The sequence below is a fragment of the Uranotaenia lowii genome, chromosome 2 (assembly GCF_029784155.1).
Source record: "Uranotaenia lowii strain MFRU-FL chromosome 2, ASM2978415v1, whole genome shotgun sequence".
Taxonomy (NCBI): Eukaryota; Metazoa; Arthropoda; class Insecta; order Diptera; family Culicidae; genus Uranotaenia; species Uranotaenia lowii.
In genome coordinates, this window is record NC_073692.1 from 122,292,833 (window position 1) to 122,308,255 (window position 15,423).

Here is a 15,423-nt window from a genome sequence, read left to right on the forward strand (position 1 = left end):
GCAGTTTGAATCAAGATCCATATTTTCACAAAAATCATTTCCAAAAAGATTCGCCTGATAATTAAATTATAGACTTTACACATTTCAATTTAAATTGTTCCCAAACAGCACTTGTCATAGCATAAAATCTGGCTATATTGTGTATTGCAAATTCCTTTTTTTTATTCAAGCAAAAAAGCAAATTAATTCCTTTGAACTTTAACCCGATGAATGAAAGAAACGATTGAGTTCGAAAAGAGGAAAACATATGTTTAGATATATTCACCCATTATTTTAAAGATTTTAATTGAAGCAGTTCTGATTTCAAAATTTCCTGAACATTGTTGGTGGTGATCTGCGATTTCATTTAGGATTACGTTATATTTTTAAGATTTAATAACATTTAATTGAAAAGCAGATTTTTTTTAAAATTTACTAAATAGTCCTTTTTACTGTAAATCTTAATTTTTAAAAATGAAACACCGGTCAAATCCTAACGAATATCACCACAGTTCAACTTTCATATTCTCTGAATAAAGTAATATTTTCAAAAAAAAAAAAAATAGTAGTTATGTTGACAAAAGAAAATATCGAAGTATACATTTGTCCCATTCATTGGGGCAAGTGAAAACACATAGGTCTTTTTCAGATGCGCCAGTGAAAAGACTTTAAAATGAATTTAATACTTGTTCTTGTTTGTCTGTTTTATCAACTTTCATTGTTATATCCTTAATAAATTTTTCTCCCGAATAAATTAATGCTTGGTACTTCAATTTCACTGAATGCTGTTCAACCAAAAGACCTCGATTCACAAAGACATTTACAATAATTTTGAGTATCCGCTTCAGATTCAACACTCGGGATATCCTTTCTGGTTTTTTTTTCTTAAATTGTAGATGTTTCATAGCTAAAAGGCGCGTTTTCACTTATTCCACCAAAGAAATTACAGGAATTAATATTATTTTTAACACTTTCAGGTCATATAAAAAGTTCATCATAAAAATCTGCTGCCCCTGGACTATCAATCACAAAAAAACTTTTCAACAAAAAAGTGAATCAAAAGTCTCTTTTATATAGCCAAAATATGTAAAACAAAAACACACTTTTCATGTTAAGTTTGTTCTTAAATTGTGTGTGCAAACAAACAGTAAACGTGTAAACAGTTTTTTGGTGAATGATTTTAAAAAAGAGTTAAGTTTATTTAATAAAATTTATTTTTGAGCCCAATAATTTTTAGATGAAGAAATAATGTATACATTTTTTGTAAAAGTTGATAGTTTGCACTTGTTCTAGTCTACTTTCTCAATTGAAAATTCTTCGGAAATGCATATCCTCACTTTTTGTTATTAAAAAGTAAATTATTTTATTGATAACTTCAATTTACGTTTGCAAAAAATCAAATAGTTCAATCCTATCTAATCTATTTCAAAGAACAGACTCTTGATGAGAGGACGAATGACCAAGTTGGCTAAAATACTCTATAAATAAACAAAATAGAATAGAATAGACTCTTGTTCAGTTAATGTGTCTAGCGTTCTAGGCGTATTGGATTATACGAAATTGAATGTAAAGCTTCCCAATTTCTTATTTTCAAACGTCCGCAAAGTGCCATGACATTATTTCATATTGATCTTTACCAAATTCATATTTTTTGGACAACAATTCACTACTTAAATTAACACGAATTAAAAATGGTTTTAATATTTGAAATTGTTTATATGGTTTTGATTCGAACGATAAAATATCAATCCATGTCACATCTAGGCGTCATTTATTACCATGTGCTGTGTACAAATAAGCAAGAAAAAAAACACATCTTGGTTGCATATCGCCCCCACGTGCATAAGAAATATAGGTACTTGGTTGAGAAACAGGCGCCTAATTTTTAAATTTTTCCAGCGATCAATGAACAGTTTGCTTTGGTTACTATCCACTTGCGACGACGTTTGCTAGCGACGCCTCGCCCATGGAGACGAAAAACAAACCCCTAAAGGAAAAGAAAATTCCTAAAAATGAATGCCTAACTTTTCAATTTCAGATTTTGGTAAAATAAAATTTATTTGTTTTATTCGATCGGCAAAATGTCAATCTGGGTCACATCTAGGCGTCATTCATAACCATGTGCTGTAGAAATGAGCTAGGAATCGAGAAAAAAAAATCACATCAATGCTTCATATCGCCACCACTTGCATTGAAAAAATGTATGGTTGAGAAATACGCGCCAAAATATTCTCACTGATCACTATGCTATGCCATGGTTACTATCTTCTAACGACGTCTGCTTGCGACGCCTCGACCTTGGAGACGAAAAACAAACCGCCCAAAGGAAAAAAAATCTCAAAAAAATGGAAGCCATGACTTTAATTTGATTCAAAAAAATTACAAATTTAATTATTACGGACAATTTATGCGACTTTCTGTAATTTTCATTCGATATAAACCGATTCGCATGCCTAGTGAATATTCTAAAAATAATTTTATTTAAATCGTTCTGGCCATTTCTGAGGAGTAGTACTACAAACACCGTTACAAGAGAATTTTATATAATAGATGTATGTATGTATGTAGTTAAACCCATCAGTGACTGATAGGCCTTTCGACCCGAGTCGGTACGGGCGGTCTCGATCGCACGTTCAAATATTGTCCATGCTTAACTCACCAACAATATTTGCAATGCAACCAAGGGGTCCTCTCTTCCGACTGTTCGGAACAAATTTAGAGTTATGAACAGGAACCATAGTATCCTTCTCATGATTCCATATTTGCCGAGATACTCCGGCTGGCTTGAACCCACAATCCATTGTATCAGTCTTTCGTTCGCTTGGTGACCTATCCAATAGACTGAGTCGATTTGGGGACATTTTGGAATTTCTCAAACCCTGGGGTCTAAAAAGCTTCGTCTTGGCCCAAAACTCATCCTTGATTTTTTGCAAAATTTTAAAGTAACGTTTACATGAGTAAATTTGAACTTTTGGGTTTGTATGGGAAAATTGAATCTTTTGAACTGAAAAATCAACATCACTTTTGTTTCGTCTGTGGAACCGAGCCAGCTTATGGTTTTTATGCCAATTTATAAAATTCACTGCATGAACCTCGTGAAGTGTTCCATGGAAAGTAGTCACGCAATACCCCGCTAGGCACTCTACAGGTATGTCAATTAAATTTATCGTTTATCAGTGCGAAAATACATACCCTTGTTAAACAGCTAATAACTTTTTTTCCTAATAAGATACGAAGTTACGGTCTTCGACAAAGTTGTTTAGCGGAAAATTTCCTATAGGAATTTTAAAAATTGACACAAAAACCATAAGCTGGCTCGGTTCCACAGACGAAACAAAAGTGAAGATGATTTTTTCAGTACAAAATATTCAATTTTCCCATGCAAACCTAAAAGTTCAAATTTACTCATGTAAACGTTACTTAAAAATTTTGCAAAAAATCATGGATGAGTTTTAGACCAATACAAAGCTTTTTAGGCCCCAGGTTTTGAGAAATTCCAAAATGACCCCAAATCGACTCAGTCTACTATCCAACCCCCCACGAATCCCCTTGAATAGAGTAAAGCTATTTTAAATATATGAATATAATACATTTCAAACATCTTACCTTTTTACCATTTGAAAAGGATACTTATCTTCAAACCATAAAAGGCATCGGGAATATTAAAAACACGGTGCGCCTCTGGACCGTTATTATAAAAAAAAATTGTCCATCAAATCCAAGTACGGGGCTCGATTCCTTAGGTCATTCTGCACCTCTGGGTAATTTTTTAAAAAAAATCCCTAGCAGAAAATCCGAGAAATCTTGATTTTAAGGTTTTTGTTGAGAAATTTCAAAATAATTCATATTCAAATTATTCAATATCATCAAAAAACCTCCAAAAACGTCAAAAAAGTGGTCCAAGTCATTTCCAACCAGTATGTATTTGTTGCCGTTGATAAAATTATGATTATTTACAACTGACTTAACTCTCCAAACATGGCTTAAGTGTATTATAAGTATGGTTTATTAGTGGTTTAAGGTTAAATAAATCTTGTAATCATCATTGGCTTGAAACTACCTACAAGCGAATGACCAGCGAAACAGTCGACCGGCACAAAAGCGGGGACACAAGTGGGCTTTGAAAAATCAAAAGGATTCAACTTCAAATTCTCAACGTCAATTTTTGTCCTCAAAATGGATGTTCACGAAAAGAACAGAAATTTGGTTTGCGTACTCTGCCTTTCTAAGACATCGTCGCTTCGACCGATAAGTGCAGGTATAAGAGTTGTTATTCGAAAATTTCTCCAAGATTTTGAATCCAGAGAAAATTTGTATCCGTCGGTCATTTGCGGAACATGTCGCGCGTCGTGTGGAGAGTTCAGCAAGGGAGGTACAAGGGTCCCCAGGATTCGAAGTTACAAGCTCGAAAATTCAATCATCACGCGATCTCAAGGAATGTGCAAATGTGAGATTTGTGTTGCTGCCGGTATACATGAGGGCAGAAGCAACCTGGCTGGTTTTGAACCCAAGAAACTCAAGCGCGGAAGACCCAGGTCCAGTCCAGACACAGAAGACATTGATGGGTGTAAAGCGGTGGTAATTTGTAAAACTTGCTACAGTGAATACGGAAGAGAAAAAAGGCACCATTGCACTCAATCCACCCGAGCGTCGAATTTGAAAATCATTTTAATTTTGAATAATGGAGAGCCCTCGTCAAGCTCAGCGGATGCGGCAGTAGCTGACTATATGCGTTCAAAGCCAGATTCACCAGGTAAAACTATATTTTAAAATAATCACCTGCAGTGATGGTTTGAATCATTTGACTTATTTTTGAATCATTTGGTTATAACTTCTTTTGAAAACATTTTTCCATGAAATGATGTTCTAAACTTTAGTAGATACAGATCTAAGCTACAACTTTCTTGTATGTCATAAATATGTATCTTCAATGTGGTATGAATTGTAGGATTTAATCCAACCCGCTAATCCAAATGATTGTGATTACGATCATTGCTCAAATATTTAAACTTTTCGATTTCTCATTCATAAGGCATAAGAGATACAGGTTTGTGTTGGTCACAAAAGTTGCAGCTAAGATCTAGTTCTACTAAAGTTTAGAACATCATTTCTGGGAAAAATGTTTTCAAATGAAGTTATAAGCAAATGATTCAAAATTAAGTCAAATGATTCAAACCATCACTGATCACCTGATTTAAAAAATCCAAAAAAAAAAAAAAAATATTTTATCCATCAAGATGGAAAATGTGTTCTGCGAAATCTTCGTGGAAGACCGTCTGTATTCGAGAAAGTTTCAACTTGTCCAGAACCTCCCAAAAAACTACGTGCAGATGATTTGTTTAAGGTCAAAGGCGAAAACAATCTAAGCATGAGGAAAACAATGGGTAATTAGTATTTTATTCATAACAATGGTTGTTTTATATAATCTATCTATTATCTAGGTGTGATTAAAAGTATTCGAGCTTCTGGAGTCGATATAGAATCTGGAGTGCGGTTGAAATTGATTGAAATGAACCGGCAGCTTAAAGACTTGTTTGATGTAGTTCAGTTGTCCAGCATCACAGGAAATGTAGCACCTTCGTCAGATCATGTTGTTGCATATTGCACTGATGTACCGGAACTCATTAACCGTATCAAACGTTCAAGACCACCTGTTGATGATTTTGTGGTGAAAATAGGAATTGATGGGGGTAGGAGCTTCTTCAAGATAACGTTATCTGTGATCTCTCCGCAAATGGAACATCTGGCTGGCTTCAAGGATGGCGGCGTGAAGAAGCTTTTCATCATTGCACTTTCACCAAATCTCGCTGAAAAGTATGACAATATTTCCCCCGTTTGGACGAAACTTCTCAAATTACACGAGCTCGAATACTTGGTTGCTGGGGACCTCAAGATTATAAATATTATAATTGGCATAATGGCCCACTCTTCGAAGAATCCATGTCCATACTGTGAGGCTTTAAAGAGCGAGCTCGGTGTAGCAAACGGAACCGCGAGAACCAAAGGAAGTATAAACGAAAATTGCACAAGAAAAAAGAAATTGAATGGAAAGAACTTCGCAAGCTGCGTGAATGCCCCGTTGGTCTCGGGTAGTGATGAAGACAAAATCGTGAACCTTTGCCCGCCTCCACCGTTACATATAATGCTTGGAATTATTAATACAATTTTTAAGTCACTTGAGAAGAAAGCACCAGACTGGGTAGACTTATGGGTGGAACAAGCACAGGTGAGACACCAACAGATGACGTACGGTTTCACCGGAAGAGCTTGCCACGCGCTATTGGATGCTACCAATTGTTTGGCAGACAACCCTGAACTTTCAGATTACGTTACGGTTGGTTGTTCTACTAAATAAACTTTACCAAGTTTTTAATAAATATTACGATTTTCAGGTTCTGAATAACTTCAAAAACGTGTATGCAAAATGCTTTTCCTTTAAACTCGAGCATGGGTTTGAGGAGGCTATTGCAGATTTTGCCAGCAGCTGGGAGAAGCTGAATCTTCCATTCACATCTAAATATCACATTACAAAGTACCATGTGGCGGATTTCTGTCGAGAAGCTTGAAGAGGACTTGGGCTTCACAATGAGCAAGCCTCCGAATCCGTACATGCTGATTTTGATGTGATTTGGCAGCGATATAAAGCTCCCAAATCATCAAAGGTTTATAACGACCGTTTGTTAAACTCTTTGATTGATTACAACAGCAACCATATGTGTTAGTTTTGAGTTTTTAATATGTTCCATTCATTATTTTTAGTTGTATTGCTGTTTTATAGTTTACTTTTACTTTTTACTATTTCACTGTTTCCTTTTCCTACTAACCAATAAAAGCACCACTGATTTGAAATTCTTTTCCCCCATAACTTCACGGAAACAATAATTTAAACTAAACTTAAACCCCCAATAAACCATACTTATAATACACTTAAGCCATGTTTGGAGAGTTAAGTCAGTTGTAAATAATCATAATTTTATCAACGGCAACAAATACATACTGGTTGGAAATGACTTGGACCACTTTTTTGACGTTTTTGGAGGTTTTTTGATGATATTGAATAATTTGAATATGAATTATTTTAAAATTTCTCAACAAAAACCTTAAAATCAAGATTTCTCGGATTTTATGCTAGGGATTTTTTTTTAAAATTTACCCAGAGGTGCAGAATGACCTAAGGAATCGAGCCCCGTACTTGGATTTGATGGACAATTTTTTTTTATAATAACGGTCCAGAGGCGCACCGTGAAAAAGGTTTGACTGGTCGCAGCATGCCGAAATAAATATAGCGATCGTCCAAACATAAAATTTTATCCTACACAAGCATTATGTCCACCAGTTTGTTTTGAAAATAACATTCAAAATAGTATAGCAATTTTAATGTTCATGCTTCCAACTTGATGTCTTCATTAAATAGTATCCAAGGATTTGGACTAACAAACACTTTTCAATAAATGTGCAAAAATGCAACCACAACCCCTCGTTTCATTCATCCGTTTTTGAGAAGCAGGATATGAATTTAAACCAAGTGAACATGAAGTAACTTATCCATAAGTTCATCAGCACTTTAAGTTCAGAAAATTCCAATGGTATACACTTAAATCACTTTATTTTGAAACATAAGATTTAATTTTTCAGAGTAAAATTCGGAGCAAACCAAAAACGCGTGCTCTTCGTTTGACAGCCGCCCATGTTTGACGTTTGACTCTTTCCCATGTGCTTATTTAATTTTTATACTTCAGAAAATCAATGATATTTTTAAAAACCTTTGTTTTTATTTTTGTGGGCGGAAGAAACCCTCTGGGAGTCATCGATTAAATAACGCCAAAAAAGATAGTGAGAAATAACATATTACCAATGCACAATGAGGTTAAAGTGAACAAACTGAGAAGAAATTCAATATCTTCCCTCCCACATGAACCAAATTTATGAAAATATACTTTCCTTTTTGTAAAAATGTCCGAAAATCGATTGAACATAGTTTAAGATGCAGCAAGAGCTTATGAATGGAGAAATAGTACCTTTTTAACCCCTTATTTCCCTATACTTTGTAAACAATCCAGAAAAACACAGATTTGGACCAGAATTTTTTTGAAACAAAAATAGACTTATCTTGAATGATTTTTTTCCGAGAAATTAAATGAAGGCTGTTTGAACAACCCCACGCTTCGGAAAATGAAGTAATGGAATGAAGGCTGTTTGAGTCACAACACGCTGCGGAAAGTGGAGTTATGACTGTTTTGCTCTAAACTCCCCTACATGTTTCAAATAGTTCAGAAAAAGCATTTTCAGACTTGAAAATTTTGAACCAAATGATGCTATGAAGTTTTCCGAGAAATCGAATGAATGCTGTTTAAGCAACCGCGCGCATCGTTAAATGGAGTTGTGGCTGTTTTTACCCTAAATTCCCCTACATTTTCCAATTAATTCAGAAAAGAGCATGTTCGGATTTTATAGTTTTGAATCAAATGAGACCTATCTTGTGTTAATTTCCCCAAGAAATTGAATGGAGACTGTTTGAGCCACCGCACGCATCGTAAAGTGGAGTTATAGTTGTTTTATTCTCAATTTTCCAACATTTTAATAATAGTTAAGAAAAAGCTTGTTTGGACTGGAAAATTTTAGATCAAATAAATATTAGAAAAAAAACATGCCCTTATTTGATATTTTTTAAACAAATGGGACTTATCCCATTTGGTTTTCTTCCGAGAATTCAAACGAAGGCTATTCTAGCTATCGCACGCATCGTAAACTGGTTGGAGTTATAGCTGTTTTACCCTCAATCTCTCAACATTTATTTAATAATTCAGAAAAAGCTTGTTTGCACTTGCATTATGGAACAATTTAGTACTCTCGTGTGAATGTTTCCGAAGAATCAAATGAAGACTATTTGAGCCATCGCACGCATCGGAAAATGGAGTTGTGATTTTTCCTGAATCAATTGAAAAATGTAGAGGAATTAAGGGTTAAAACAGCCTTTGCTCCATTTTTCAAAGCGTGCAGTGTCAGCGAGTCCAGAAAAGCAAGCAAAGTATTCTTATATTCACTAAAATTTTTAAAATTCAAATCAAACTTTGATGATTGAGAAGGTTATTCGAGAGTAACAATATTGATACAGAATTGAAGCAGAAACCTTGAAAACATATCCCAAGTTCAGAATTTTGTCACATATTTTTATAGTTTTTTCACTTGATGATGTCGCTAAATGTTTTTTTTAAAATGGGTTTCGGGTTTCAACTGCCAACCTCAATTGTTGATCGAAATTCAGTTCAGTATACTCAATTTTAAATAAGATTTATCTCATTGTACTTCTCTTTTCAAATTTTGAATCAAAATCCAGTTCAGGATTTTTAATTTTCATTTCAAAACATCAATAGAAATCAGGAGAAAAAAAATGGCTTTTAAACAATAGTTCAAATTTGGTTTTGCTTTTCATTTAAAATTTGGATCATGATTTTCGAACCTTATACACATTTTCAAAATGCTTTAATTAAACCATTTGTAAATAAAAAACTATACATTTTCAATATAAAGATGAATTTTTCCGCAAATAAAACAACTTGAAACCATTCTGAGTTTTTGTTTCATATTCAGATTCGAAGTTCTTTAACTTAAATTATATGCAGAATTTAAACATAACGAAACTCAAGACATTAGAATCTGAATAATGCATCCATGAATTAAAACTCACATTTTGGCTCATATTTGATATTCTGATCTGGAAACAAGATAAGGAATCGTTTAAGAATCGCATTGAATTGAGGAAATCGGAAACAGATTTCAATCTTAAATTTTGAACTTTGTTTCAATATTTAGAAACAGATTGAATATTCCAAACTCAGATTTAGCTCGTAAATGAGCTGTAGGGGAACATGCTCTATTATGCGCCATCTAAGCGAATCGCTGATTTTCTATGTATTCCATGAACAAATTGTATTAAAAATGGGTGCAATTGTTGAAGAAAATTGTTTTCTATAAATGCCTATGATTTTTTATTACTAAAATTGCTATAGTTGCTTCAAAAACTTGATTTTTAAAAACCTTATTCAAAGCCACAGAACAAAACTGTGTAGCAAATACGCGCCGCTGTGTATTCAATACGCGCCTAGCAGCTGAACACACCCGAAAGTAGCCGAAGACCAAAAACACACCAATACTTACAGACACTTTGAGTGAAAAAAAAATCAAAAAGGACTAATCAAAATTTAAAAAAAAAATTAAAAGTAGATTTTTTGGGCTGAATTAACGCTCAAAATATGGTTTTAGACTTTATGTTTATTTTCATTGAAAATTGGCCTTTTTGAAAAATTAATGCTGTTTTCAGCCTACTACGATTGGCGCGTTATAACGAGCGCGTGGGCCGTGATAGAACATACCCATAAAAAGCATACCTTAGCGAGTTCAGTATGATTTTTTTGCCTTAAATCATAGTTTAGATTCTCCTCTATCGATGTGTCAGAAAATATTATCTTATTCGTTTTTCTCTGCTTGGTGACACCTTATTGAAAGGTTTTTAAAATTTAGATTGAAATGAAGAAAAACCTAAATTGTGAAATTATCACGACACATGGGCGTTTTAAGGAAAAATTCATACTTGCCATGACCAATCACAGCGTTTAAAACAAATTGGTAATATTTTGCAGGCTTAAAATGTTTCAGATTCTTCAAAACAAGGGTGGCGCGTATTAGCCACATGGGGCGTTATATGAACTTTTCCCCTACAAACAAAATAAAGAATGTAAAGCGCAAGAGATTGCAGACTAATAGCATACCGTCAAACGGGGCATCATGCAACAGCGGGGTTCGATGCAACATTTATATAACACTACATTGAATCAATTTTTAATTTAATGTATTGTAATAAAGTTATCTTTTAATGATAACAAAATGATGATGACATAATTTCTCGCATCTTAAGCTAGTTGCCTTAAGTTTTTTATTTTTATGTAAAATTTGAAAAATCGAACAATAAATGTACAAATTTTAACGTTTTTTGATGCCGAAAAAAACTTTACCCAGTATGACGGATCGGCTTGATGAAATTACCTACAAACTTTTTACAGGTTTCCTCATATTATACCAACATTGTTGGTGTGAAAATAATTTTCGAACAATCACCCAATTTTTTTAAATGAATATTTTTAATATTCAGTTAGGTGTCTGGGGTTAAATGCAACAAAATGCAAATCAAAGAAATACCTTGTAAATCTCGTTTCCATGTGTTGGAATATGAATGTTTTGAATCACGCGTTTGTAAACATTTAAATTTCATTCATCAAAACATTTATTTTTATAATTTCAGCTTGTAGAATTTTTCGTAATATTATTTAACCCCTAAATGTATGCAGCATCCTTAATTTCAGAAAAAATGAGAAAATTTGTTTTTACAGACCCAAAAACTACTGCAATTGGTGTTGTCATGCGTAATGGTCTTTAAGACATCGCAAATATATTAAAAATTATGAATTTTCGTACGTGTTCATAAGATTTTTCATAAAAAACAAAGTTTGTTGCAAGTTACCCCATTTTCTAAGAAGGGAGAAAATCGCATGTTTTTAGAAAATTAAAAATAACTGAAGAAACCAATATTTTTTTTAACTACGCCAATTTGATGTCCCAGCATCCTTAAAACTTTTGATGCATAAAGGATACGATTAACTGTGAACATAAGTTTTTTAGAAGCTATTGAAGTTGAAAATTGTTGCATGTTGCCCCAGTTGACGGTATATTGTTAATTCAATTTAATAATTTGAATCTTGATCAGAGGTGCAAAGAGATCCCTACATGTAGCATGCAGCGCACGACTTTTAGCCGACTCTAACAGCCCGCCGTCAGCCACGAAAGAATCGTCTAGTAAAGTTGCAAACTGATTCTTTCTGCCTTATGTGCAGAACGTCGAACGTGTCTGCAAGTAAAAGTCAGCCGCGCGGTAAAATCCTTTGACTGCACGTTCCGAAAATTACAAACGATTCTCCGAAGTTAGGAACAGTTGCAAACTAGCAAGCCCGAAGATAAAATCCCTTGAGCCGAACAGAAAGAATCATTTCCGAAGATAGCTACAGTCTGCAAGTTGCTTGCATGCAGCGGGATGGTGCGATGTACGTTTTCAAACTTGCAAGTTACAGAACGGTGGACCCGTTCTTGTGTGGTTGGATTCGTTCCACTAACCTAAGACCGACCGAACCGAATCCATGGAGGAAGAAAGTGATAGGCCGAGGTGCCGTCGACTATCCATTCAGTTGCCGTTCAGCCATCGAAGCGTGCGTGCGTAGCGTATGTACATGGCTATCCGCATAACGCGCGGCATGCCGTACAACAAGAGCAAGGACATGATGGAGTTGTTGTTGTTGGTGCCTTCGTGTTCGTTTCGTTTTCTTCTAAGACGGATTCGAAAGGAAGTGGTGCCCAACTGTTATTTTAGTTTTCAAATATCATACCAGGGTGATTGATATAAATCATCAAAGCTAATACAAGCAAATTAGTTTTGATTATAACTTTGTCATCTTACAAGTTATTTATGAACACAAAGTTGTTAAATAAAACTGATCCAAACTATGTTGAAAAATCATCTATGATGTTTTAAAACAGTGCTGCGTTAAAATTCTTTGAAGTTTCGTCCCGAAAACTTCTTTGAAGTTACGTCCCGAAAATTCAATCGATTTTCCGAAGGCAGGATCACTTGATTAGTAGGATCACAGATTAAATTGTGTTAATTTCAAATTTAGAATTCAGTTTCATTTGCTTAGACATGTATAAGAATCACGTCATCTTTACCAAGTAATCTTGGGAGTCATGTCTTCTTCTGTGGTCTGCAACACTCATTTGGTTTTTTACAGAAAGTTTGTACAGCTCAGTTCAAAACTCAATAGAAATTCAGTGCTTGTTCGTCGTCATTCCAACCTTGAACTCAAAAACTCCACACTCTGTTTGATTCAAATCTTCTATCAATGTTTTATAACTGGTTTTGAATGATTTTGGCGTACTGAACTCGAATATTTGGTGAGATTTTGTCTATCGCATCCAGTTTTACTGATAAGGCTTTTAAAAAACAGTTCTATGATAAATCAATCATTGACTATATATTATGTTTTACTTCTTTGCTGAAGACTGTAAAGCGTTTTAAGTTATACTTTGAAAAATATCTATGATTCATTTTGGTACAAATTTTCATCAGAATTTCGTTTCAACAGAAGGAAAAAACCAACAAAATTTCTTCGACTTCAAAGCCAAAATTACTTGCAATCTTCGTAGAAACTTTAATTTTAAAAATCTTACTCTACAGTTGTATATATTTCAGATATTACGAAACTGCTTATAAAAAGCTGGACGTTTCACGGTTAAACTTATCACGCTTTCGACCATAAAATTTGGGCACCACTTCCTTTCGAATCCGTCTTAGAAGGAAACGAAACGAGCACGAAGGCACCAACAACAACTCCATCATGTCCTTACTTTTGTAGTACGGCGCGCCGAGCGTTATGCTGATAGCCATGTACATACGCTACGCGCGCACGCTTCGATGGCTGAACGGCAACTGAATTGATGGTCAGCGTTGCCACATTTAAATCTGTATTTTCGAGCCAAAAAATCTTTTTAATCTGTATAAAATCTCAAAAATCTGTATTGAAATCTGTATCAAAATTTTTTATTCCGGATACCTACGCTGAACTACGGTGACCTTTTTATAATCCGTAGCGCACTAATCTGGACTACTTTGCTCATTACTGCGGGCTACTATTTATGCGACTTATCAAACCAGTGTTAAACCTGATATTGTGTATATGCGAACCGTTTTTTGTTTAACTTTGTCCGATTAATTGTAACGGACAAAATACATGTCCGCCATGTGTGAAAAATAAGGTCACGCAAAGTCTTAGGTCGATGTATTCCGTGCAATATAACGATCTGTGTGCTTCTGGGGTTTAACATTCAATTGGGATTTGAACATTGTGTCAATAGTCTTTACCATTAAAAGTTACATTTCCTATGAGGCAATGACCAATTTTGGTATATTATTCTTAAACACAGGTTTTAAAACATTCTTCAACCCTTTGCATGTTATTTTGCATTGTAACGGTTCCGAACTCTAATCTGGAAGTTTTTTTTTCTTATTTGCAAGTGATAATTGATGGATGATTGAATCACCAAAGTAGATTAATATTGATTTACTCTAAGTTTAATCAAAATATTTTGGAAAATCTCTGATTTTCTGAAAATCTGTATGAAATCTGTATAAATTTCCAATTATCTGTAATCTGTATATACAGATTCTGTGTTGCAAAATTTCCAAAAAATCTGTATACTTACAGAAAAATCTGTATATGTGGTAACGCTGTTGATGGTCGGTGGCGGTGGTTCTTCGGCCTATCACTTTCTTCCTCCGTGGATTCGGTTCGGTCGGTCTTAGCTTAGGTTAGTGGAACGAATCCATCCGCACAAGAACGAGTCCACCGTTCTGTAACTTGCAACTTGCAAGTTTGCAAACGTACATCGCCGCGCTGCAAGTCTGCAAGCAAGCAACTTGCAGACTGTAGCTATCTTCGGAAATGATTCTTTCTGTTCGGCTCAAGGGATTTTATCTTCGGGCTTGCTAGTTTGCAACTGTTCCTAACTTCGGAGAATCGTTTGTAATTTTCGGAACGTGCAGTCATCGCGCGGTTGACTTTTACTTGCAGAAACGTTCGACGTTCTGCACGTAAGGGGAAAAGAATCAGTTTGCAACTTTGCAAGATGATTCTTTCGTGGCTGACGTCGGGCTGTAAGAATCGGCACTGCATGTAGCGTAAAGGGATCTCTTTGCACCTCTGATCTTGATTAAAGTCAGTTGTTTTTCAAAATTCAGCTAAAAATTTCAGATATAAAGTAGATTTTCAGTTTATTTTTAAAAATTGGTTTTTACTGTTTTAATCGCTAACAAGATTCCAATCAAGGAATAGATTTTTAAGCAAAATATTTGCATATAAAGAAGATTCGCTAGACTTTATTCGTTTATTCAACTTTTCGAAATCTTTATTCTAATTTTATGTATAAAGTGAAGATAATTTATAAATAATTAATTTTATTATTATTGATTCATTGTATTTAGTTTCTATTTGGCTCTTAATTAATGGATTTGAATATTTTCAAGGAACTTTTGTTGTTGGTTTTACTAATAAATAGTGTACCCGTTACAACCGGTGCAACGTCAGAAGGATTTGTCTGCTAGAAAGAATCGATCTTATCAGGCCAGTCAGCAACAAAACCGGACAAAACCGAACGAATCGAAAGCTGGATTTTGGGCAGCTTCGAGGCCAAAAATTTTATAAAGCCACTGGTTGATGTCTCTGGCAAGTTCAAGATCGTTTTTTCCGATAAGTTTGTAAGAAAGTGTTTGATCTGGCAAGATATTTGCAGCTGCGGACGAAAAACCTCGGTTTTGGGACAAACAAGATCATGGACTCATAAAGG